This window comes from Phocoena phocoena, chromosome 14 (genome assembly GCF_963924675.1).
Source record: "Phocoena phocoena chromosome 14, mPhoPho1.1, whole genome shotgun sequence".
NCBI classification, from domain to species: domain Eukaryota; kingdom Metazoa; phylum Chordata; class Mammalia; order Artiodactyla; family Phocoenidae; genus Phocoena; species Phocoena phocoena.
This window is the reverse complement of record NC_089232.1, coordinates 55,508,341-55,532,803: the sequence shown is the minus strand read 5'-3', so window position 1 is coordinate 55,532,803 and position 24,463 is coordinate 55,508,341. Positions and strand designations below refer to the sequence as shown.

Here is a 24,463-nt window from a genome sequence, read left to right as displayed (position 1 = left end):
TGGAGAGGTAAGAGAAGAGTGGTGGAGATGAGAAAAGAAGGATCCTGTGCTAGTTCTCAGGCTAGTACATGTGGAATTTGATCTAAAAGTTGATTTCCTTAAACCTGTGTTTCTGTGTATCCCTTACAATGTCTTCTGTACCCTTAGAAGTGTTCAGGCTCACCTTTTGAAGACTTCTGTTAACACTATACCACTTTTCCTGGGCCTTGCTTTTTTCTTATCTCGGAGATCCTTCCATATCTGTATGTACTTTAATGGCTGCATTGTATTCCACAGTTTGATGTTTTTACTATAATTTAACCAGTCTGTACTGGTGGAGGATTGCGTTTTTTATCTTTTGCTGTCAAATACTTCTGCAGAGTACATTATCATTTAGCACATGTTATGAGCACAGCATCTATATTTAGGATAGATTCCTAGAATTGCAGTTGTGGGATCAAAAGATTATGCATTGTAATCTTTTTTTTATTATTTTATTATTATTATTTTTTTTTTTTCGGTACGCAGGCCTCTCACTGTTGTGGCCTCTCCCATTGCGGAGCACTGGCTCTGGACGCGCAGCCTCAGCAGCCATGGCTCGCGGGCTCAGCCGCTCCGCGGCATGTAGGATCTTCCCGGACCGGGGCACGAACTTGTGTCCCCTGCATCGGCAGGCGGACTGTCAACCACTGCGCTACCAGGGAAGCCCTGTAATCTTGATAGATATTGCCAAATTGCCTGCCTCAGCCAGGGTGTCAGTTTAGACCTGTCAGCAACAAATAAGTGTCTATTCCCTCCCACCCGTACCAATATAGTTTACTATCAGGCCTTTGATCTTTACTTAACCTAATAGGTAAAAAATGATACCTTGGTATAGTTTTATTTTACATTTCTTATGAAAATGTGGCTTTCTTATAAAAGCCACTTTTGTTTGCTTTTCTGTGAACTGTTTATATCATTTGCCTTTTTTATATTGAGTAACTTCTAAATTAATGTGTAGTGGAAAAAATCTTCAGTTAACTCAATAAATACGGTTTTGTTTGTTTGTTTTTTTGGAATCCAAGCTCTCTTTATTTTTGAACTACATTTATGTTTTGCTTTGCCCTTATCTAAATTTTTTTCACAAAGTGTCTGTGGGTGGTGAGCTTTCTAAATCTTACCGTCATACTTAATGCTAGTTTGTCTCTTTATAGAATTCTAGGTTCAAAATAGTTTCCTCTCAGAACTTTGAAACAATTAACTCCATTGTCTTCTGGAATCTAGTGTTGTTGATAACAACTCTGATGTCAATATAATTCTTATTCTTGATGTCAATATAATTCTTATTCTTGTAATTCTTCTTATTCTTAACATGTTTTTCACTCTGGAAAAGCACAGCTTTAGAATTGGCCTTCTGAAATCTTGCCAGAATATTGTCTGCATGTTGCACTTACTTCAGTAAACCATTCTGTGTGTTTTTGGTGAATGTGTTGGAGTGAAGGAAGACCTGTAATTTGTTTTCAGCTCAGGGATGTTTTCTTCTAGGATTTCTATTTCTTCATTGTCCTTCTATTGTCTCTCTTTCTGGAATTCCTAGTAACAAAAGTTGTGACTTCTGTTAACTGATCTCATTCTTTTCATTTCTTAGGCCTTTTGTGTAGCTTACTGGAAGAATTCTTTGATTTAATACTCCAGCTCACTTATTTGATCAACAGCTGTATCTATTCTGAATTTATTCAGCTCAGTTGTTGAAACTGTAATACTTCCAAGAGTAATACTAAAGAGAGAAGGGGAAACACAAACAACAACAGAAAGTTACCCTGGTATTTGAAGAACCTTTTTTGTGCTTTGACCACAAATTTTATTAGCAGGGATAAGGCTAAACATATTTGATTTCTAGATATCTGTTGTGTATTCTTCTGAACTTTGACATTATGAGAACATAGCCCATAGATCTGTTGTATCTTAGTCTATAAAGACCTCAGCCTTTCTCTCTCTCTCTATTTTATTTTTAACATTTTATTTATTTTATTTTCTGGCTGCACTGCACAGCATGTGGGATCTTAGTTCACCATCCAGGGAGCAAACCCACGCCCTTTGCAGTAGAAGCGTGAAGTTTTAACCACTAGACCGCCAGGAAGTCCCAACACTTTCCTTTTTTTGAATCCAGGTCCAAATGTGGCTAATCTGAGACACTGAGCCCTAACTCTGCCCCTGGAGAAACTTCTTAGTGTTTTCCAGGCAGCTACTACCAGTTGATTGGAGTTGGCACGAAGATCTATTTTCTGTCACTGCATTAAAAGTAATAAACATTGGGCTTCCCTGGTGGTGAAGTGGTTGAGAGTCCGCCTGCCGATGCAGGGAACACGGGTTCGTGCCCCAGTCCAGGAAGATCCCACATGCCGTGGAGCGGCTGGGCCCGTGAGCCATGGCCGCTGAGCCTGCGCGTCCGGAGCCAGTGTTCCACAGTGGGAGAGGCCACAACAGTGAGAGGCCTGCGTACCACAAAAAAAAAAAAAAAAAAGTAATAAACATTCATTTATAAGGACATTTTTCTCTTGCTATTTTATAATGTTTTTATTTTTGTGAATGACATTTTACAGTTAGTAGTTATGGCAAGTTTATGTCTCATTAACCTGATTATTATCAACTGTAAATATTACAGAGGTTTATTATTTGGCAAGTTAATTATGTTTTATGATACACATTTTCTTATTGATCTGTTACTTTGAATGTTAATGATTGCTATTATCTTTTTAAACAAAGCAAGTACTATATTACTACTTTAAAATTGATGTCACATTGCCTTTTGATCATTAAATGAGGCATTCCAATAATTAGATATTCTTAAGCTTCTCTAAAGGCTTTGTGTTAGCTTTACTTAATTTGTGGGATGGAACGATACAGACTTCATGTTTTATATTTTCATATGACTGGTTGAATGAATATCATTTTTGTAGTCAGAGTAGCTTATCTAAAATTTTCCACAGGTTATCATTAAAAAAATCTTTCCATTGAAGTATAGTATAGATATTGAATTCTGTAGCTTCCTACTACTACCTCTGTTTCTGCTAGTGCTTTTACCTTTACATATTGTCTTTATTTAGAATAGCCCAAAGTATGTTTTCATTAGCATTTCAGACTCTAGAATTTTAAATCTGGAAGGACCCTATACATAATCTGTTTAAACTCTCTGTTTTATAGCTGAGTTCTTTTTTTTTTTTTTTTCTGTACGCGGGCCTCTCACTGTTGTGGCCTCTCCCGTTGGGGAGCACAGCCTCCGGACACGCAGGCTCAGCGGCCATGGCTCACGGGCCCAGCCGCTCTGCGGCATGTGGGATCTTCCCGGACCAGGGCACGAACCCGTGTCCCCTGCATCGGCAGGGGGACTCTCAACCACTGCGCCACCAGGGAAGCCCTATAGCTGAGTTCTTGACCCAAGGTTACCTAGCTGGACTAATGATCTATCCTCTGATTCCTGTTTTTCTACACTTTATTTTATTTATCTCTAAAATTTACTTTGGAGGAGATAAATATGACTGTACTTCATTTTATGTTTGTCCAATTTGGCCTTGTGAAAAAAGGAGTTTTGGAGTCGGACCTGGATATTAATGCTGGTTCTATCATTTAGTAGCCTTGGGCACATTAGTTAACCTTGCTGAGCCTTAGTTTCTTCATCTTTACAAGGGGCTTAATAATACTTTCTACCTATTACCCTCCCTGTCTTGAGAGTTGTTGTAGGAATTAAATGAATAAAGTGTCTGGCAGATCATGAGGTGTACAGAAAATGGTAGCTTTTTGAATCAGTGTCACTGAAAGAAACAGAAACCAATCTGGCTTTGGTCTATTACTGGGAATTAAGTGCTTCCCAAATGGTGGAATGGTTGAAGGAACATATCCTAGGCTGGGCCTCTGGAAGACTCCCATAACAGTACAAAAATCTGACCCACGTGGGAAGCTGGTCCCTCTGGAGCCAAGCTAGCAAGCACCATGCTTTTTTGGTTGCCCCTCACAGCCAGGAAGTTGGAAAATGGTCACCTGAAGCCTCAGTCCAGGTTTTTAGAGGTCATATCTAGAAGCTGCTGATGCCTGCCGCATTCTTGACACCTAGGAACTTGGAGAATGGACATTGCTGCATAAAAGCCTCACTTTCAACTTTGCTAGTGGCTAATAGTCTCAGGAAGATGGCCCCTGTCTCATAGCCTCCCAGTCCATTGCATGCCAGTTCCCATGCACAACTCGGGGTGCTTGGGAATCTGGGAGCTAATTTTAAGCTTTCTGATCTCTGCAAAGGGAAGAAAGGAGGTTGAGAAAATCCAAATATTTACTGTAGTGGTATTAAGCTGGATAGTAGTGATGGTGGTGGATAAGGATTATTATTGCTGTGTTCAGTATACCCCATTCAGAATTATATATCAAGTGGGTGATATTCTAGAACTAGAACTGGAAATTCCAAATCCAGTTATTTTCAGTGGGCTATACTCCCTCTAATATCTTATTCTTTATTTGTTAAGTAAATAATTTACTGAAAAAAAAAAAAAACAATTTACTGAGCATCTCAGTATGAGCAGATGGCTGTTCTGGATGCTCTGAATGTTTACAGTGACCAGACACTGTCCCTGCTCTCAGAAAGGCTTAGTCCTGTAGGTTACAGATGTAGGCTGTTTCACTGAAGCATAGTAAATGCTGTGGTAGAGGTGACATACCCAGGAAGGACTCCTGACCCCTAGCAGGGGGGCTTCTAAAGTGACACCAGATCTTTTTAGGAAGTGATCATTCACAAGTTAAAGTACCCCAATTGCCTATATATTTTATAAAAGAGTAAAGAGAACTGTTTTCATAACAAGTTTTGGTAAGAACAGGACAGTATAGATGGGAGATTCTTCTTGTAAAGAGATGGAGAGGATACTTAAGAGGAGAACATCTTCTTGGATCTGGCCAGTTTTGTTGTGGAGCTGAGGTAGGAGGCATCTTTGATGGCCCCCTCCATCACCTGTTTATCATCTTCACCTGGAGGGCTTCCAGGGGCCATATTCCTTCCCTGGAGATTCAAGCAGGCACCCATAGCATAACTCACACTCTAGGCCTACACTCCAGATGTTCAGATGTTCTCTAAACCTTTCCCCTGTTATCTTCAGTTTCTTTGTCCAAGATGTGAGAAGGGGCTCCTTACATTTATTCTACGTGTTTACTGCACGTATAGGATAAAAAGTAATAAACAAAAATTTAAGGCACTGAAAAGGGCCTTATTTGTTCATTTTCCATTTTTCTTAGCATTAATAAATGTACATTTTTTTACAATGTTTTGTTTGATTTTAATTTTGTGCAGTCTTTTAAATTTTTTTAAAATGTATTTTGCTGAAGTATAGTTGATTTACAGTGTTGTGTTAGTTTCTGTTGTACAGCAAAATGATTGTTATACATATATATGTTATATTCTTTTTCACATTCTTTTCCATTATGGTTTATTACAGGATGTTGAATGTAGTTCTAATTTTGTGCAGTCTTTAAGCTTAATTAAGATATCTTTGCTCTGTTGGTTGTAAATCAGTATTATTTTACCTGGCCTTTTGTTCACAGACTTTGCTTTTCAGTAAATGTGATAATAACCTATATTGTATACCAAAAGAGATTTTAACACTTTCAACCCATCAATACTTTATCTTTGAGAAGGAAGGAAAACTAACATTTTTCTTAAAAATTGTTTATTTATTTATTTATTTACTTATTTATGGCTGCGTTGGGTCTTGGTTGCTGTGCGCGGGCTTTCTCTGGTTGCGGTGAGCGGGGGCCACTCTTCGCTTCGGTGCGTGGGCCTCTCACTGCAGTGGCTTCTCCTGTTGTGGAGCACAGGCTCTAGGTGCACGGGCTTCACTAGTTGTGGCACGTGGGCTCAGTAGTTGTGGTGCACAGGCTTAGTTGCTCCATGGCATGTGGGACCTTCCTGAACCAGGGATTGAACCCGTGTCCTCTGCATTGGCAGGCGGATTCTCAACCACTGCGCCACCAGGGAAGCCTCCAATTTTTTAATACATTTTAAAAAATTAATTAATTAATTAATTAGGCTGCATTGGGCCTTAGTTGCTGCTCATGGTATATTCGTTGCAACATGGGATCTTTCGTTACAGTGCATGGGCTCTTCATTGTGGCACGCAGGTTTCTCTAGTTGCAGTGTGTGGGCTTCTCTGTAGTGTGGCACGTGGGCTCCAGAGCACACGGGCTCAGTAGTTGCAGTGCGCAGGCTCTCTAGGTGTGGCATGCGGGCTCAGCAGTTGTGACATGTGGGCTCTCTAGTTATGGCGGGCAGGCTTGGTTGCTCCATGGCACGTGGGATCTTAGTTCCCTGACCAGGGATCGAACCCACATCCCCTGCACTGGACCACAAGGGAAGTCCTGAAAACTAACAATTTTGAACTCTGTGTTTCAGATGGTACACTAGACACATATTCATTTTGTTCTTTTAATTGTCACTACTAGAATTTGTTAATTTAGGTTGTTATTAGCTCTATTTCTACAGTGGCCCAAAGAGAAGTCAGTAACTTACCAAAAGTCATAGCAACGTTTAGTGGAATTAGAATATGAGCTCTTCCACTGCCGGTGACGGCCTGCGCTACGCTGAGTACTCGCCGCCCCTGACCAAGTGGTTGGACGCTGACATTGACCAGGGACTGGCAAGGAGTTCTATAGCTGTGGGGCTGGGTATTGCAGCTCTTGGATTTGCAGGTTGCTACACATTTCAAATCTGGAAACCTCTAGGAGAAGTAATCACAGAAACTGCAAAGAAGATTTCAACTCCTATAATTAAACTCAGGGTCAAAAGAACTGCAAGTGGACACCTTCAAGATGGCAGAGGAGTAAGACGTGGAGATCACCTTCCTCCTCACAAATACATCAAAAATACATCTACATGTGGAACAACTCCTACAGAATACCTACTGAAGGCAGAAGACCTCAGACTTCCCAAAAGGGAAGAAACTCTCCACATACCTGGCCATGTGGCTCACAGGATCTTGGTGCTCTGGCTGGGTGTCAGGCCTGAGCCTCTGAGGTGGGAGAGCCGAGTTCAGGACAGTGGTCCACCAGAGACCTCCCAGCTCCACGTAATACCAGTCGGCGAGAAGTCTTCCAGAGATCTCTGTCTCAATGCTAAGACCCAGCTCCACTCAATGACCAGCAAGCTCCAGTGCCGGACACCCCGTGCCAAACAACTAGCAAGATAGGAACACAACCCCACCCGTTAGCAGAGAGGCTGCCTAAAATCATAATAAGTTCACAGACACCCCAAAACACACCACCGGACGCGGTCCTGCCCACTAGAAAGACAAGATCCAGCCTCATCCACCAGAACACAGGCACCAGTCTCCTCCACCAGGAAGCCTACACAACCCACTGAACCAACCTTACCCACTGTGGGCAGACACCAAAAACAATGGGAACTATGAACCTGCATGCAGCCTGCGAAAAGGAAGACCCCAAACACAGTAAATTAAGCAAAATCAGAAGACAGAGAAATACACAGCAGATGAAGGAGCAAGGTAAAAACCCACCAGACCAAACAAATGCAGAGGAAATAGGTAGTCTACCCGAAAAGGAATTCAGAATAATGATAGTAAAGGTGATCCAAAATCTTGGAAATAGAATGGAGAAAATACAAGAAACGTCTAACAAGGACCTAGAAGAACTAAAGAGCAAACAATGATGAACAACACAATAAATGAAATAAAAATTCTATAGAAGGAACCGATAGCAGAATAGCTGAGGCAGAAGAATGGATAAGTGACCTGGAAGATAAAATAGTGGAAATAAGTACCACAGAGCAGAAAAAAGAAAAAAGAATGAACAGAATTGAGGACACTCTCAGAGACTTCTGGGACAATATTAAATGCACCAGCATTTGAATTATGTGGGTCCCAGAAGAAGAAGAGAAAAACAAAGGGACTGAGAAAATATTTGAAGAGATTATAGTTGAAAACTTCCCTAATATGGGAAAGGAAATAGTTAATCAAGTCCAGGAAGCACAGTGTCCCAGGCAGGATAAATCCAAGGAGAAACGTGTCAAGACACATATTAATCAAACTATCAAAAACTAAATACAAAGAAAAAATATTAAAAGCAGCAAGGGGAAAAAAAAAAAAAAAAGCAGCAAGGGAAGAGCAACAAATAACATACAAGGGAATCCCCATAAGGTTAGGGAATCCCCATAAGGTTAACAGCTGATCTTTTAGTAGAAACTCTGCAAGCTAGAAGGGAGTGGCAGGACATATTAAGGTGATGAAAGGGAAAAACCTACAACCAAGATTACTCTACCCAGCAAGGATCTCATTCAGATTTGACAGAGAAATTAAAACCTTTACAGACTCAGCTCAATAACAAAAAAACAAACAACCCAATCCCAAAATGGGCAGAAGATCTAAATAGACATTTCTCCAAAGATATACAGACTGCCAACAAACACATGAAAGAATGCTCAACATCATTAATCATTAGGGAAATGCAAATCAAAACTACAATGAGATATCATCTCACACCAGTCAGAATGGCCATCATCAAAAAATCTAGAAACAATAAATGCTGGAGAGGGTGTGGAGAAAAGGGCAGACTGTTGCACTGCCGGTGGGAATGTGAACTGGTACAGCCGCTATGGAGAACAGTATGGAGGTTCCTTAAAAAACTACAAATCAAACTACCATATGACCCAGCAATCCCACTACTGGGCATATACCCTGAGAAAACCATAATTCAAAAAGAATCATATACCAAAATGTTCATTGCAGCTCTATTTACAATAGCCCAGAGATGGAAACAACCTAAGTGTCCATCATCGGATGAATGGATAAAGAAGATGTGGCACATACATACAATGGAATATTACTCAGCCATAAAAAGAAACGAAATTGAGCTATTTGTAATGAGGTGGATAGACCTAGAGTCTGTCATACAGAGCGAAATAAGTCAGAAAGAGAGAGACAAATACCGTATGCTAACACATATATATGGAATTTAAGAAGAAATAAATGTCATGAAGAACCTAGGGGTAAGACAGGAATAAAGACACAGACCTGCTGGAGAATGGACTTGAGGATATGGGGAGGGGAAAGGGTGAGCTGTGACAAAGCGAGAGAGAGGCATGGACATATATATACACTACAAAACGTAAGGTAGATAGCTAGTGAGAAGCAGCCGCATAGCACAGGGATATCAGCTCGGTGCTCTGTGACCGCCTGGAGGGGTGGGATAGGGAGGGTGGGAGGGAGGAAGATGCAAGAGGGAAGAGATTTGGGAACATATGTATATGTATAACTGATTCACTTTGTTATAAAGCAGAAACTAACACACCATTGTAAAGCATTATACCCCAATAAAGATGTTAAAAAAAATAAAATGAAAACAAACAAACAAAAAAAACCTTTACAGACAAGCAAAAGCTAAGAGAATTCAGCACCACCAAACCAGCTGTACAACAAATGCTAAAGGAACTTCTCTAGGCAGGAAACACAGAGAAGAAAAAGACCTACAATAACAAACCCAAAACAATTAAGAAATGGGAATAGAAACATACATATTGATAATTACCTTAAATGTAAATGGATTAAATGCTCCAACCAAAAGACATAGACTGGTTGAATGGATACAAAGACAAGACCCATCTATGTGCTGTCTACAAGAGACCCACTTCAGACCTACGGATGCATACAGACTGGAAGTGAGGGGATGGAAAAAGATATTCCATGCAAATGGAAATCAAAAGAAAGCTGGAGTAGCAATTCTCATATCAAAATAGACTTTAAAATAAAGACTATTAGAAGAGACAAAGAAGGACACTACATAATGATCAAGGGATCAATCCAGGAAGAAGATATAACAATTGTAAATATTTATGCACCCAACATAGGAGCACCTCAATACATAAGGCATATACTAACAGCCATAAAAGGGGAAATTGACAGTAACACCATCATAATAGGGGACTTTATAAGTTTATTTATTTTTTATTTTTATTTTTGGCTGCGTTGGGTCTTTGTAGCTGTGCCTGGGCTTTCTCTGGTTGCGGCGAGCGGGGGCTACTCTTCGTTGCGGTACGCAGGCTTCTCATTGCAGTGGCTTCTCTTGTTGAGGAGCACGGACTCTAGGCACACAGGCTTCAGTAGTTGTGGCATGTGGGCTCAGTAGTTGTGGCACATGAGCTCTAGAGTGCAGGCTCAGTAGTTGTGGCGCATGGGCTTAGTTGTTCCGCGGTATGTGGGATCTTCCTGTACTAGGGCTTGAACCCGTGTCCCCTGCTTTGGCAGGCAGATTCTTAACCACTGTGTCACCAGGGAAGTCCCAAATTCATCTTTCTTAACATAGTTTTTTTCCCCATGATCTCTTGCTTTGTCTTGTGTTTTTTTTCCCCTCATGGACCCAGTGTATAATAGTTAGAATAGTCTTTATTTTAAATTTATTTATTTTTAAAATTTATTTATTTATTTATATTATTTTTGGCTGCATTGGGTCTTCGTTGCTGCATGCAGGCTTTCTCTAGTTGCGGCGAGCGGAGGCTACTCCTCGTTGCGGTGTGCGGGCTTCTCTTGCAGTGGCTTCTCTTGTCGCAGAGCATGGGCTCTAGGCATGCGGGCTTCAGTAGTTGTGCCTCATGGGCTCCAGAGCGCCGGCTCAGTAGTTGTGGCGCACGGGCGCAGTTGCTCCGTGGCATGTGGGATCTTCCCGGACCAGGGCTTGAACCTGTGTCCACTGCATTGGTTGGCGGCTTCTTAATCACTGCGCCACCAGGGAAGTCCCGGCAGATGGATTCTTAACCGCTGGGCCACCAGGGAAGTCCTAGAATACTCTTTAAAGCTGCATGAATATTTTCACATTGTGGAGATTTGTGAGTCTTTGTGTGGCAAGGCTGTAAAAATAGCTGGTTAGCCCAACTTGCTTTATATTTAAGAGTATCGGTAATTCATGAGGGTGAAACTGCAACTCCTGAGAGGAATTAATTTCAACCTGGTAGAAAATTATTGAAGGTTATGTGTTAGAAAGACATCTCTTGTGATAATAAATAAAAGATTTTATTTCCTGTTTTTTTTAATAATTGTTTTTGCCTTTAAGGTGTAATATGGTTGACTCCTTTGTTGCGTTTTCATAGTTCAAGGAGCAAACCCATTTTTTCTTTTGTTGAGGTTGTTTTCAGATTACTCAGTCCTCTACAGTTAAAGAAATATTTTCTATATTCTTCCCTATTTGAAAAGACTTTTTAAAAACTTGCTCAGTGTTGTATATCTTTTCATATAAATTACTATAAACAGGACAGCAAAGGATGACAGAATTAAATGAAATTGTTAGAAATTATGAAGCTCATTAGTGTAAGGCTCTCAGGAGTGAAGATACTGCAGAAAATGTGTGTAAGAAATGTTGTTGTAATCCTGTATCCTGTGATTCATTCTTACTTCTGTTTTGTCCATGCTAGACTATAAATTTTCTGACCCTTGGTTTCCTGAGTGTTCCAAGCTTTGAAAAATATGATATCCTGTATGAGGTGGCCCATGTTTCTTATATTGGTAATTCATATATCACATAATTCACAACTTTAAATAGCATGTACCATTGTAGAATTATTTTAGATTATTTAGTAGTTTACAGGAAAAAATTAGAAAAATGCTTCAGTTACTGTGTAGCAAATACATTTTCATGAATTTATCTGTCTTTTCTTAGTGGAATGATTAGATCAGAGTGCATGTACAGTTTTTAAGATTTTTAATAAGTGTTCCTAAAGAGTCTTCCAGAAAGTATGAATCATTTTACTTTCATACTTTGCTATCATTTAGTCTTCTATATTTTCTTGTAGAAGTTTTTTTTTTTTTTTTTTTTTTTTGGTGGTACGCGCGCCTCTCACTGCTGTGGCCTCTCCCGTTGCGGAGCACAGGCTCCGGACACACAGGCCCAGCGGCCATGGCTCATGGGCCCAGTCACTCCGCGGCATGTGGGGTTCTCCCACACCGGGGCACGAACCTGTGTCCCCTGCATCAGCAGGCGGACTCTCAACCACTGCGCCACCAGGGAAGCCTTTAGTTACTTTTTGTGTTATGGTACAAGGTGTCCATGCTAAGTTCCTTTGGGGGGTGCATGCATATTCAGTTGCTCCAGCACTGTTTGTTGAAAAGACTATCCTTTCTCCATTGCATTGCTTTTGTGCCTTTGTCAAATCGGTTGGTCATATATGTGTGGCTCTATTCTGGCCTTTCTGTTCTGTTCCATTGATCCACCTGTTACTCTTTTCACCATCAACACACTTTGGATTATTTTAGCTTTCTAATACTTCTTGAAATCAAGTAATGTTAGCCCTCCAACTTTGATTTCTCTTTGTTAGAGTTGTTTTGGCTATTCTAGATCTTACGCATTTTTATATAAATTTTAGAATCAGCTTGTCAGTTTTTACAAAAAGTCTGCTTGGATTTTGATTGGGATCGCATTAAATCCATTGATCAATTTGGGGCAGAATTGACATCTTCACAATACTGAGTCTTCTAATCCTTGAACACATAGATCACTGGTTTCTTCCTTTTTATTGTTGAGTAGTATCCCTTTGTGTGGATGTATCACAATTTGTCTACTCATCTGTTGATGGATATTTCAGTTGTTTGCAGTTTTGGGCTATTACAGACAAAGTTGCTTTGAACAGTTGGTGCAGGTCTTTGTACAGACATACGTTTCTTCTTGGTTTGTACTGGCGTGGCCTTATCATATGGTCTGGATATTTTTAGCCTTTTAGGAAACTGCAACTGTTTGCAAAAGTGATTGTACCATTTTATATTCTAATCTGCAGTGTAGGGGAGTTCTGGTTTCCTCACATCATTGCCAACACTTCATAAGGTAAGTCTTTTTAATTTTAGGCCTCCTAATAGGTATGTAGCCGTCATTGTAAATTTTACCTTCTTGTGTCCTGGGTATTTTTATGCTCCTGTAAATCTTCTTGACCCTTGTTCTGTGATGCACTTAAGTTACTTGGAAACAGTTTGGTCCTTTTGGTTGTTGCGTTTATGAATTAATGTACATTGGTTAAGTGGATACAGAGCAGTCAGTGCTCAGTCTAGGGCTTTAATTGTTCCCAATTACTTAGGCAAGGCCTTTCTGTGTACTCTACCCAATACACCGTGAATTATCAGTGTTACCAGTGTGGCTGTTTGCAAACAAACACTGTTCGTGGCCCCGTGTGAGCACTGTGCACTGTTCCCGCTGATTCTTTCCCTGTTTTATGGCAGTTTCCTCACATGCATTCACTGATGGGTGCTGTGCTCGAGGATCACCGTCTGTGATCTCCAGGTTTTCTCACTCTGGTACTCTGGTACTCTGTCTTTTGAACTCTAGTTGCCTTGGTCTCCCGGGTCTCTCACCTTCGTCTCCTCACCTCTGGGAGTCTGCCAGGCTCTGCCTCAGTTTCCCCTCCTTCACTGTTGCCTGGAAACTCTGCCACGGCAATAAGTAAGGGCCAGTGTTAGGGCTCACCTTGTTTGTTTTCTGTCTCTCAGGGATCACTGTTCTTCATTGCCTGATGTGCCCGTGGCCTGATGCTTCATGTATTTTTTTCTGCTTTTAAACTTATTTATTAAGTTTTGATTTTGGGGGGTAAATTTGTAAAAACCAAAATTTGTAAATTTTGGTGGTTTCATACGGGTGGGTAGATCTGATCCCTATTACATTGTCTAGAAGGAGAAATCATAATCCTTTTTAAAAATATCTAAAAATCAAGGTATAAAATACAGGGTAATAGGTAAAGTGTGCAGGTCAAGAGATTTTCACAGACGTATACATTTCTATTACTACCACTCAGATTAAGATAGAAAAACTTTCTGATACCTCAGCAGATTCCGTTGTGCCCATTAGTACCCTCTTCCTCCCCCCTCCCCAGATAACCACTGCTCCGATGTCTACTACCACCCGTTAGTTTTGCCTGGTTTCTGACTTCATCGCAGTGGAGTACCTATAGTATTTACCCTTTTGCCTGACTTTTTTCACTCAGCACCGTGTCTGTGGGATCCGTCTATGTTATTGCTTGTATCACTTGTTCTTTTTTCTGGCCCAGCAGTATTTATTCTCCTGTTGATGGATGTTCAAATGGTTTCCAGTTTGGGCTCCTGTGAATAAAATTGCTGAGAACATTCTTTTGGTATACTTAAGCTCTCATTCCTCTTGGATAAATACCAAGGATTGGGAATTGTTGGTTTATGGGGTGGATATAAATATACTTTAGTAGAATATTGCAAACAGGTTTCCACAGTGGTTGACCAATTTTCACTTCCTCTGTCAATTTATGTGAATTCTAGTCGGGCTTTTGTTGTGGCGCATGGGCTTAGTTGCCCTGCGGCATGTGGGATCCTAGTTTCCCAGCCAGGGCTCGAACCCAGTTCCCCTGCGTTGGAAGGTGTATTCTCAACAACTGGACCACCAGGGAAGTCCCGGGCTATATTCTTTTCTTTAAAATAAATTTATTTGTTTACCTTGGCGGCTTTGGGTCTTCATTGTTGTGTGCGGGCTTTCTCTAGTTGTGGCGAGCGGGGGCCGCTCTTCTTTTTTGCCCTGGGAATGGGGTGTAGTTGTGGGGGAAGTAGGTAAAACATATGGCAGGTCAGATCATTAGAAGATTTATAAATCATGAGACTCTTTATTAATCAAAGCAAGAGAAATGAGTTGCATTGTGGGAAGATGCTGGCTGCTGTGTCTGAAATGAATGGGAGAAGGGTGGTGGTCTTGTGGTGCCGGAAAATTTGGTTGCTTGTAAATCGTTTTGTTTCTTAAGTTTTGAAATTGACAGCAAATGGAAAAATGCATGGTGGCATGTTAAGGCTGCATAAAATTCCAGATGGACTTTGAATATATTATAAGATTGGGCAGCCTTTGCCAGATGCAGTGTTCTTTGAATAAATAAATGTAAAGCAGAAATAGCTTAAATTTCTGATGGGATCCTAACTTGCTATATAACAGCTTATGAGTCATTGTATCTCACAATGTGAAGATAAAATTTCTGTGACAGGTTTCTTAAACCCAATAGAGTAAAAAAAACCTTGCTTTAGCCAGTTCTTGTTTTTCTTTTCAAATTAGACTTCGAGTTAATATTTCTTTTGCATAAGTCAGTTTTTCCTGAATATCTTCCAGGGTGTCTGTGGTGAAAATTTTCTTGATAATACTAAGCTGTTATTTAATTGTCTTTCTGATTCTCTCAGGAGAGTATAGCAGAGTTTTTCCAGGCTTTATGACATGTGATGACTTCATCACTCATGATAATGCATTGTGTGCTTGTGATTTCCAGTATTTTCAAAATTTATTTGTTTTAATTTCTAACACAATATTGGTAGATGTGTTACCAATGAAAACAAAACTTCTTTGAAACCCCTGATAGAATTGAAGAATATAAGGGGTCCTGAGACTAAAAAGCTTGAGAATTGCTGGCATAGGTGTTCTGCCAGAAAAATGTTTTAAAATTAGTGCTTTATAATAATGATTCTTAACTGAGGCTTAACTGGTGTGACTGTACCCTAGAAGTTTTAAATCAGGATTTCCAGGGGTGGGGTCTGGATATCTGTTTTTGGTTGTTTACAAAAAGTGAAAGCAATATTTAATTTGCTTTAATTTTAACATGATTTGCTTTCTTAATTAGGAACCATTGTCTTAGGAGATAAGAATTGTTTTCCAAATGTCAAAGAAAATTATATGAATTCATTTAAAAATTGTAATAGCCAATTTTAAAATTTAGCACTGTGTTAGGCACTGTGCTAAGCAAATCACGTGCGTTACCTTAATTCTCACAGTAACCTTATAAGGGAGAAATTATGTCCACGTTTTACAGATGATGACACTGAGGATTACAGAGAGTAAATAATTTTGCCCCCAACTAGGAACGGATGGAACTAGACTTTGATTTCAAGTGTGACTCTGAAGCCTGGTATCCCATCCACCTTGTGTTAGATCTGGGAAGAATTGTGGAAAGCACTGGGATGAGATGTGACAGAGCCCTTGAACAGTAACCTTTTTTTTTTTCCCGTTATGCGGGCCTCTCACTGTTGTGGCCTCTGCCATTGCGGAGCACAGGCTCCGGACGCGCAGGATCAGCGGCCATGGCTCACGGGCGTAGCCGCTCCGCGGCATTTGGGATCTTCCCAGACCAAGGCACGAACCCGTGTCCCCTGCATCGGCAGGCGGACTCTCAACAGCTGTGCCACCGGGGAAGCCTGAACAGTAACCTTTTTTTTTTTTTTTTAACAGTAACCTTTTGATGGTTACTCTTTGCGGTGTTTTATGTCATAACTCTGTGAGTCTGTCCTCGCAGCAGCTGATTTGAGTGTTGCTGATAATTTTTACCTGGTCTAATGTGAACATTTCTTGAGGTTCCGTCTCTTCTACCCCATGAGAAAATCAGTATTGATACAAAGATAAATGACCCATCTTTGTTCTCAAGGGACTCTGTGAATGAGATGACTGTTGCACAAAGCATACTGTGACAAGTAAGTACCTTAAGCTTATGTGGGTGCTGCTTTATAGCAAAGAGGAGGGGACTCCTCCACCTGGAGGTTGGTGAAAGTCTCATGGGTTAGGTACCAGAACCTCAGAGACTCCTTTCAACTTTACATGTGATCTTCTTACTTCTATTAACTTTTCATCCACTCCAGTATTCTCCCTGTTTATCTCATGCATTTCTTTATAGAAGCAGTCAACTCTTGGCGCTTACCTGTTTTTGATCTCCCAAGATGGGCCACTTTTCTATTTTGTTCCCTTCCTTTTTTAATCTTCAAACCCAAAATTTAGTTGTATAGTTATAATTATGTGTATTTATTTGTATACATTTCGGAAATTAACGTTATACAGAATGCCAGTTGAAATTAGTATTTTGGCAAGATGATACAAAGATATGGAGAGAAGGAAGACATAGGTAAATAAATGATTATCGGGACTTCCCCGGTGGTGCAGTGGTTAAGAATCTGCCTGCCAATGCAGGGGACAGGGGTTTGAGCCCTGGTCCGGGAAGATCCCACATGCCACAGAGCAACTGAGCCCATGTGCCACAACTACTGAGCCTGCGCTCTAGAGCCTGTGAGCCACAACTACTGAGCCCACGTGCCACAACTACTGAAGCCTGTGCGCCTAGAGCCCGTGCTCCACAACAAGGGAAGCCACTGCAATGAGAAGCCCGCGCACTGCAATGAAAGAGTAGCACCTGCTAGCCGCAACTAGAGAAAGCCCACGCACAGCAATGAAGTCCCAACGCAGCCAAAAAATAAATAAATAAATAAAAATTAAAACATAAAAATGATCAACTGTGGTGGTTGTCTCATTAAGGAAAAAAACAGTTTAACATGGATTAAAGTTTAGTTACAGTTTTCCTTCTCTTGAGTCCTGTTCACTTTTTTTTTTTTTTCTGTTCACTTTTTATTTGAGGTATTTTTAGGAAGCAGAAAAGAGAGAATAACGTGCTAATTATGAACGAACCAGCCAACTTTGTCCTCCCTTATTGTGACATACATATTTGCTTCAGATTCTTTTAGTGCTGTGTGCATCCCTTCCCAACTCCGTTGCTTTCCTGGTTTCCCCATAGGTGAATTGCTATCTCAACTTCAGTGTGTGGTTTTTTTTTCCCATTCGTGTATTTATAGTTTTGTTACATATGTATGTATTTAGAGCATTGTTTTTGCATCTTAAAAAATGGTGTTTTACATATGTGTCCTTCTACAGATTGCTTTCTCGCTCAATATCAAGTTTTTGTGATCTGTCCATATTGATATGTGGATTCACTCATTAACTTTTAGCTATTGAGTAGAATCCCATTCCATGACTATGCTGAAATTTATCCATTGTTCATTTGACTTTTCGCATTTCATTTGCCCCCCCCTGCCCTTTTTAAGGTTTAGCTTGTTCTCTTTTTGATATAATTTACATGCCATATATAACTTACCACTTTAAAAGGTGTACAATTCAGTGGTTTTTAGTATATTCATAAATTTATGCAACTATAACTATTATTTGATTCCAGGACATTTTTATCACTCCAAAAAGAAACCCTGTACCCATTAGCCGTCCCTGTATTTCCCTCCACTAATCCTCTGGCAACCACCAAGCTACTTCCTGTCTCTGTGGATTTGTCTATTCTGTATTTTTCATACAAATGGCATACTATAATATGTGACCTTTTGTGTCTTTCACTTTTGTAATATTTCATTTATTATGGGGTTGGCCAGAAAGTTCCTTTGTTCGAACTAATACAGCCTAATACAATCTCTCAAGGTTCATCCACGTTGTAGCATGGATCCGCACTTCATTCCTGTTTATGGCTAAATGATAAATATCCCATTGTATGGATATACTACATTTATTTATCCATTTATCAAACATTTGGGTTGCTTCCACTTTTTGGCAGTTATGAATAATGCTGTATAAACATTCATGTACAAGTTTTGTATTGACATGTTTTCTGTTCTCCTGGGTATACACCTAGGAATGGAATTGCTTGGTTGCATGGCAACTCTGTTCAGCAATTTGAGGAACTGTTGAACTGTTTTACAATGCAGCTGTACCGTCTGACATTTCTACTGATAATGTACAAAGATTACAATTTCTCCACATTTTTGCTTGTTATCTTTTTGATTATAGTCATTCTGGTCAATGTGAAATATCTCATAGTAGTTTTAAAATAATTAAATAATTTTAAATTAAAAAATATTTCATTTTTATTTTTGGCTGCATTGGGTCTTTACTGCTGCGCGTGGGCTTTCTCTAGTTGCAGTGAGCAGGGGCTACTCTTCGTTGCAGCGCGCGGGCTTCTCATTGCGGTGGCTTCTCTTCTCGCGGAGAATGGGTTCTAGGCACGTGGGCTTCAGTAGTTGGGGCACATGGGCTCTAGAGCACAGGCTCAGTAGTTGTGGTGCACGGGCTGTGGTGCACGGGACTTGTTACTCCGCAGCATGTGGGATCTTCCCTCACCAGGGCTCAAACCACTGCACCACCAGGGAAGTCCTCTCATGGTAATTTTGATTTGCATTTCCCTAGTAACTAATGATGTTGAACATCTTTTCATGTATTAATTGGCTCTTTGTATATCTTTTGGAGAACTATATTCAGATCCTTTGCCAATTATTTAATTGGGCTGTCTTGGGTTGTCTTTTTTTTGTGTGAATGGTTTTTTAAAAATTTATTTATTTTAATTTATTTTGTTTCTGGCTGCGTTGGGTCTTTGTTGCTGTGTGCGGGCTTTCTCTAGTTTTGGCGAGCAGGGGCTACTCTTCCTTGTGGTGCATGGGCTTCTCACTGTGGTGGCTTCTCTTGTTGCAGAGCACAGGCTCTAGGTGCACAGGCTTCAGTAGTTGCAGCACGTGGGCTCAGTAGTTGTGGCTCACGGGCTCTAGAGTGCAGGCTCAGTAGTTGTGGCGCATGGGCTTAGTTGTTCCACGGCATGTGGGATCTTCCCAGACCAGGGCTTGAACCCATGTCCCCTGCATTGGCAGGTGAATTCTTAACCACTGCGCCACCAGGGAAGCCCTGGGTTGTCTTTTTATTGTTATAAGAGTTCTTTATATATTCTGGATACTAGAACCTTACGAGTTACATGATTTGCAAACATTTTCTCCCATTCTATGGGTTGTCTCTTTGCTTTCTTGAGAGTACTTTTTAAGCACAAAAATTTTAATACTAATTCTAATTTACCTGTTTTTTTCTTTGGTTGCTTGAGATTTATTTAAGGTGCCATAGTGAAGAAACTATTGCCTAGTCTAAGGTCATGAAGATTTACACTTGTGTTTTATTCTAAGTGTTTTATAAAAGTTTTAGGTCTTACATTTAGGTCTTTGATCCATTTTGAATTAATTTTTGTATGTGGTGTGAGGGCCCAGCTTTATTCATTGTATGTGGATGTCCAGTTGTTCTCAGCACCATTTGTAGAAAAGACTGTTCATTCCGCCAGTAAATTGTCTTGGCATCCTTATCCAAAATCATTTAACAAATGTATGGGCTTATTTCTGGACTCCAGTTATATTCTAATTAATCTATGCCTATCCTTATGCCAGTACCGCCGTCTTAATTGTTGTAGCTTTGAAGAATGCTTTGAAATCTGGAAGTGTGAGTACTCTTTTTTTTTTCTTTTTAGTGTGAGTACTCTTAAATTTGTTCTTTTTCAAATTATTTTGGCTATTCTGGGTTGCTTACATGTCCATATGAATTTTAGGATAGTTTGCTAATTTTTGTGAAAAAGACAGTTGGAATTTTGGTAGGGGTTGCATTGAATCTGTTGATCAACTTAGGCAGTACTGCCATCTTAACAATGTTAAATCTTCCAATCTGTGAACATAGTTTTCCCATTTACTTAAGTCTTCTTTAATTTTTAAAAAATTTTATTTTATTTTTTTATTTCTTTAATTAATAGTAATCTTTTATTTATTTAATTATTTATATATTTATTTTTGGCTGTGTTGGGTCTTCGTTTCTGTGCGAGGGCTTTCTCTAGTTGCGGCAAGCAACTCTTCATCGCGGTGCGCGGGCCTCTTCACTATCGCGGCCTCTCTTATAGGGGAGCACAGGCTGCAGATGCGCAGGCTCAGTAGTTGTGGCGCACGGGCTTAGCTGCTCTGCGACATGTAGGATCTTCCCCGACCAGGGCTTGAACCTGTGTCCCCTGCATTGGCAGGCAGATTCTTAACCACTGTGCCACCAGGGAAGCCCCGTTATTTTTGATGATAGTTCTATTCTTTTAAATTTTTCATTGTCTAAATGCCAATTCTTGCCATTGCGGTTGTTTAATGTTTTTAGGATGTTAATGGCATGGGAATCATTTCTTGTTCAGAAGCCAGTAGAAATTTATACAAATATGTAAATGAAATTAACTTGTACATTTGAAAAAATGAGTTTCAGATGCTGTTGTGGTGATTTCTGTGTTTGGTTAGATTGAACTTGAGAGATTTTATTCCTTTTCGCCCAGTATCAAGAGATTGTACAAGAAAATAAGATTTGCTGTTGTTACCATTATTTTTAGAGCTTGTTGCTGTTTTAGCTCTATAGGGTACACGTTAGAATTCAGTTAGCTGTGTTTTATGGAACAACAATTTATCAGATCCTAATTAGGTAAAGAGTATAATTTTGTATGTGATATTTGCTGGTGCTAATAGTGCCAATGCAGCAGTAACTTCATTGATTTCCACTGGTGAGATGTTATTAGACTTGCAAGTAAATGGCTCTTTTATTGCTTCATTTCTCTTTGAGTAGTTCATTATAAAGAACAATCAAAGAATTTTAAATCACATTATTCTGTTTTGGAGCTAGATGCATGTTTTTCTAAATCAGTTTCTAATTTTTACAGGTCCATTTTCAATTCAGAGTTTTAAAAGTTTGAAGGTAGAAAAGATTTGATACTTAGCCTATTAATTGCCCTCATACAACTCAGAAGAACTACAACTAGGGGGTCACATATGATAAAATCTCTCGTGGTCCTGGGTCCGTATGTAAGAAATTTATAAGAGAGAATTGTGAGGAACAGAAATGTGTTGCTGTGTGCGTGTGTGTGTGTGTTTTGTCACTGTCCAGAAATGAAGGCTCTGAGGCCTAACCTTGGGCTTTACTTCTTGTGTGAGAATCCAGTCATCCCCTCCCTGACTCTGAGTTCTCAGTACTCCTGCTATTCCCATAGCTACAGTCTCCTCTGGTCCGGTCCAGGTAAGGCTGCAGAGGATCTGTGAGCCTCTACAGGTATTATATTTTTAAAATTTTTATATCTAAAATTATTTGGAATTATATCTGTAAATGACATCTAGTAATTTTTTTTTTAAAAAGAATATTAAATACAGCATTAAAAAAAAAATCTCAGGCAAAACTTTGTCTTCCCTTTCCATCCTTTTCTTCCACCTCTGTTTCCCAGAGGCAAACACTTTGAATAATTTCTTCATAGTAGCAACTTTTTTGCTCACTGATTGCCTCCAGCACCTTGATTAGTGCCTGTTTTTGGTGCCTAATACAGTTGACCCTTGAGTAATGCAGGAGTTAGGGACACCAACCCCCTGCACAGTTGAAAATCTTCATAAAACTTTTGACTCCCCCCAAAACTTAACTGATAAGCCTACTGTTGACTGGAAGCCTTATACGTAACATAAACAGTTGATTAACACATATTTCGTATGTCATACAGAATATATACTGTATTCTTAAAGTAAGCCAGAGAAAAGAAAATGTTAGGAAAATCACAAGGAAGAGAAAATATACTTACAGTACCAGGCTGTATTTATTGATACCATAAATCTAATTATAAGATGAATCGTCTGTCAGTACCTACGTCAGTATTGTCTTATGCAGTACAAAACACTGTAGATGTTACGTGTGTTACTAACACTAGACATTAAAAAGGAAAAAAAATGTGAGAAGAAGTTCATATTTATTAACAGGTATAGTGATCCGTGCTATAGTGATCTTCATTGATAATGAAGAATCAGCAGTATGATTCTTTTTTTTTTGAAATAAATTTATTTATTTTTGGCTCTGTTGGGTCTTTGTTGTTGCACGCGGGCATTCTCTAGTTTCGGCGAGTGGGGGCTATCTCTGTTGTGGTGCGTGGGCTTCTCATTGGAGTGGCTTCTCTTGTTGCAGAGCATGGGCTCTGGTGCGCAGGCTTCAGTAGTTGTGGCACATGGGCTCGGTAGTTGTGGCTCTCAGGCTCTAGAGCACAGGCTCAGTAGTTGTGGCGCACAGGCTTAGTTGCTCCGCAGCGTGTGGGATCTTCCCAGACCAGGGCTCGAACCCGTGTCCCCTCCATTGGCAGGTGGATTCTTAACCACTGCACCACCAAGGAAGCCCAGCAATATGATTCTTTATGGTAGCCTAGTGTAATTGATATGATTGCTTCACAGTAGCCTAGCCTATACGATAATGAATGAATCATTTAAAAAGTTTTATGGCATAGAGTATTACAGTTATATTCATAATACACTATTGGAAACATTGATACAATTTTTTAAAAAACCCACCTACCTGTGATAAGATGCTGATAAGCAGTTTTTCCAGTTACTAGAGAGAGAGGCAATTTAATATAATGAATGGTAATGTAATTCTTTGAAAGGAAAATTATAAAACAGTAAGAAAACTAACACAGTAGTTTTTATTAAATATCATTCACCTTATGCCTATATAAGGATAGACTACTATCCACGTTTTATGAATTCATGACATACCTTTTTTTTTAATAAACATTTAAGTGAAAAATCCCTTTTTAAAAAAATTTATTTTATTTATTTATTTTTGGCTGCGTTGGGTCTTCGTTGCTGTGTGTGGGCTTTCTCTAGTTGTGGCAAGCAGGGGCTACTCTTCCTTGCGGTGTGTGGGCTTCTCATTGTGGAGGCTTCTCTTGTTGCGGAGCATGGGTTCTAGGCGTGTGGGCTTCAGCAGTTGTGGCTCGCGGGCTCTAGAGCACAGGCTCAGTAGTTGTGGTGCACAGGCTTAGTTGCTCCGCGGCATGTGGGATCTTCCCGGACCAGAGATTGAACCCATGTCCCCTGCATTGGCAGGCAGATTCTTAACCACTGTGCCACCAGGGAAGTCCCAACATAACTTCTTCTTAATTTTTTTGATATTTCTAAGCTACGTGGTTCATCTGTGAATTCTTTTCCTTTCTTTTTTGTTTTTTTTTTGGGGGGGGGGGCCGTGTAGCATGTGGGATCTTAGTTCCCTGCCCAGAGTTCGAACTTGCGCCCCCTCCATTGGAAGCACGGAGTCTTAACTACTGGACTGGCAGGGAAGTCCTCATCTGTGAAGTTTTTCAAATTGTTGCAAACCTCTAAAAAATTTTCCAATGTACTATATTTATTGAAAAAATTCACATATAAGTGGACCCGTGCAGTTCAAACTCACATTGTTCAAGGGTGAACTGTAAATCTTGGTTGAATGAATGCAAAAAGTTTGTCCTTATTCTCTTTTAAGACTTGATAGTTGACTATGCAATTCTAGGTTGAATGTCATTTTTCCTCTTGGATGGCATTGCTGTGCTGTCTTAGCACAGAGTGTTGCTGTTCATCTGTGATTCCACTCGGATTCTGGTTTCTTTGCTTGTGCCTACACTTCTTTCCTGTAAATGGTTGCAGTCTTCTCATGCTGTCACTTAAAAAAAAAAGTTAAGTATGACACGATGACACGAATTCAATCGGGACACTCAGTCTCACTGGACACTTAGTAAGGGGAAATTTTCTTGAATCATCTCTTTGATAGGTCTTCCCTCATCCCCCCCCACCAAAACAAACAAAGAGGTAAAAGAATCTGTTTTCTCTGTTGTTTCTTTATGGAACTTTTGTTAGTGGGATGTTGGACCTCATGCATTCTTCTTTACTATTTTAATCTTTTGGTTTTCAGTTATCTCTTTGTTTTAATTTCTAGGAGATTTCATTTACATTATCCTCTAATCCTTCTATTAGTTTTTTATTTGTGTTATCAAATTTGAAATGTGTTATACTATTTGTTTCTGATTGTACTCTTTTTAACTGGAGTATTCTGGGATTAAGTAATTGTATTATAG

At 39.8% G+C, this 24,463-nt stretch overlaps 1 protein-coding gene across 2 annotated transcripts in view; it reads left to right on the top strand.

Annotated features, from left to right (window-relative positions):
- MTA3 (metastasis associated 1 family member 3) overlaps window positions 1-24,463 on the top strand; it is a 128,459-nt gene that overhangs the window by 24,942 nt on the left and 79,054 nt on the right. The gene's annotated exons all lie outside the window — the stretch shown is intronic.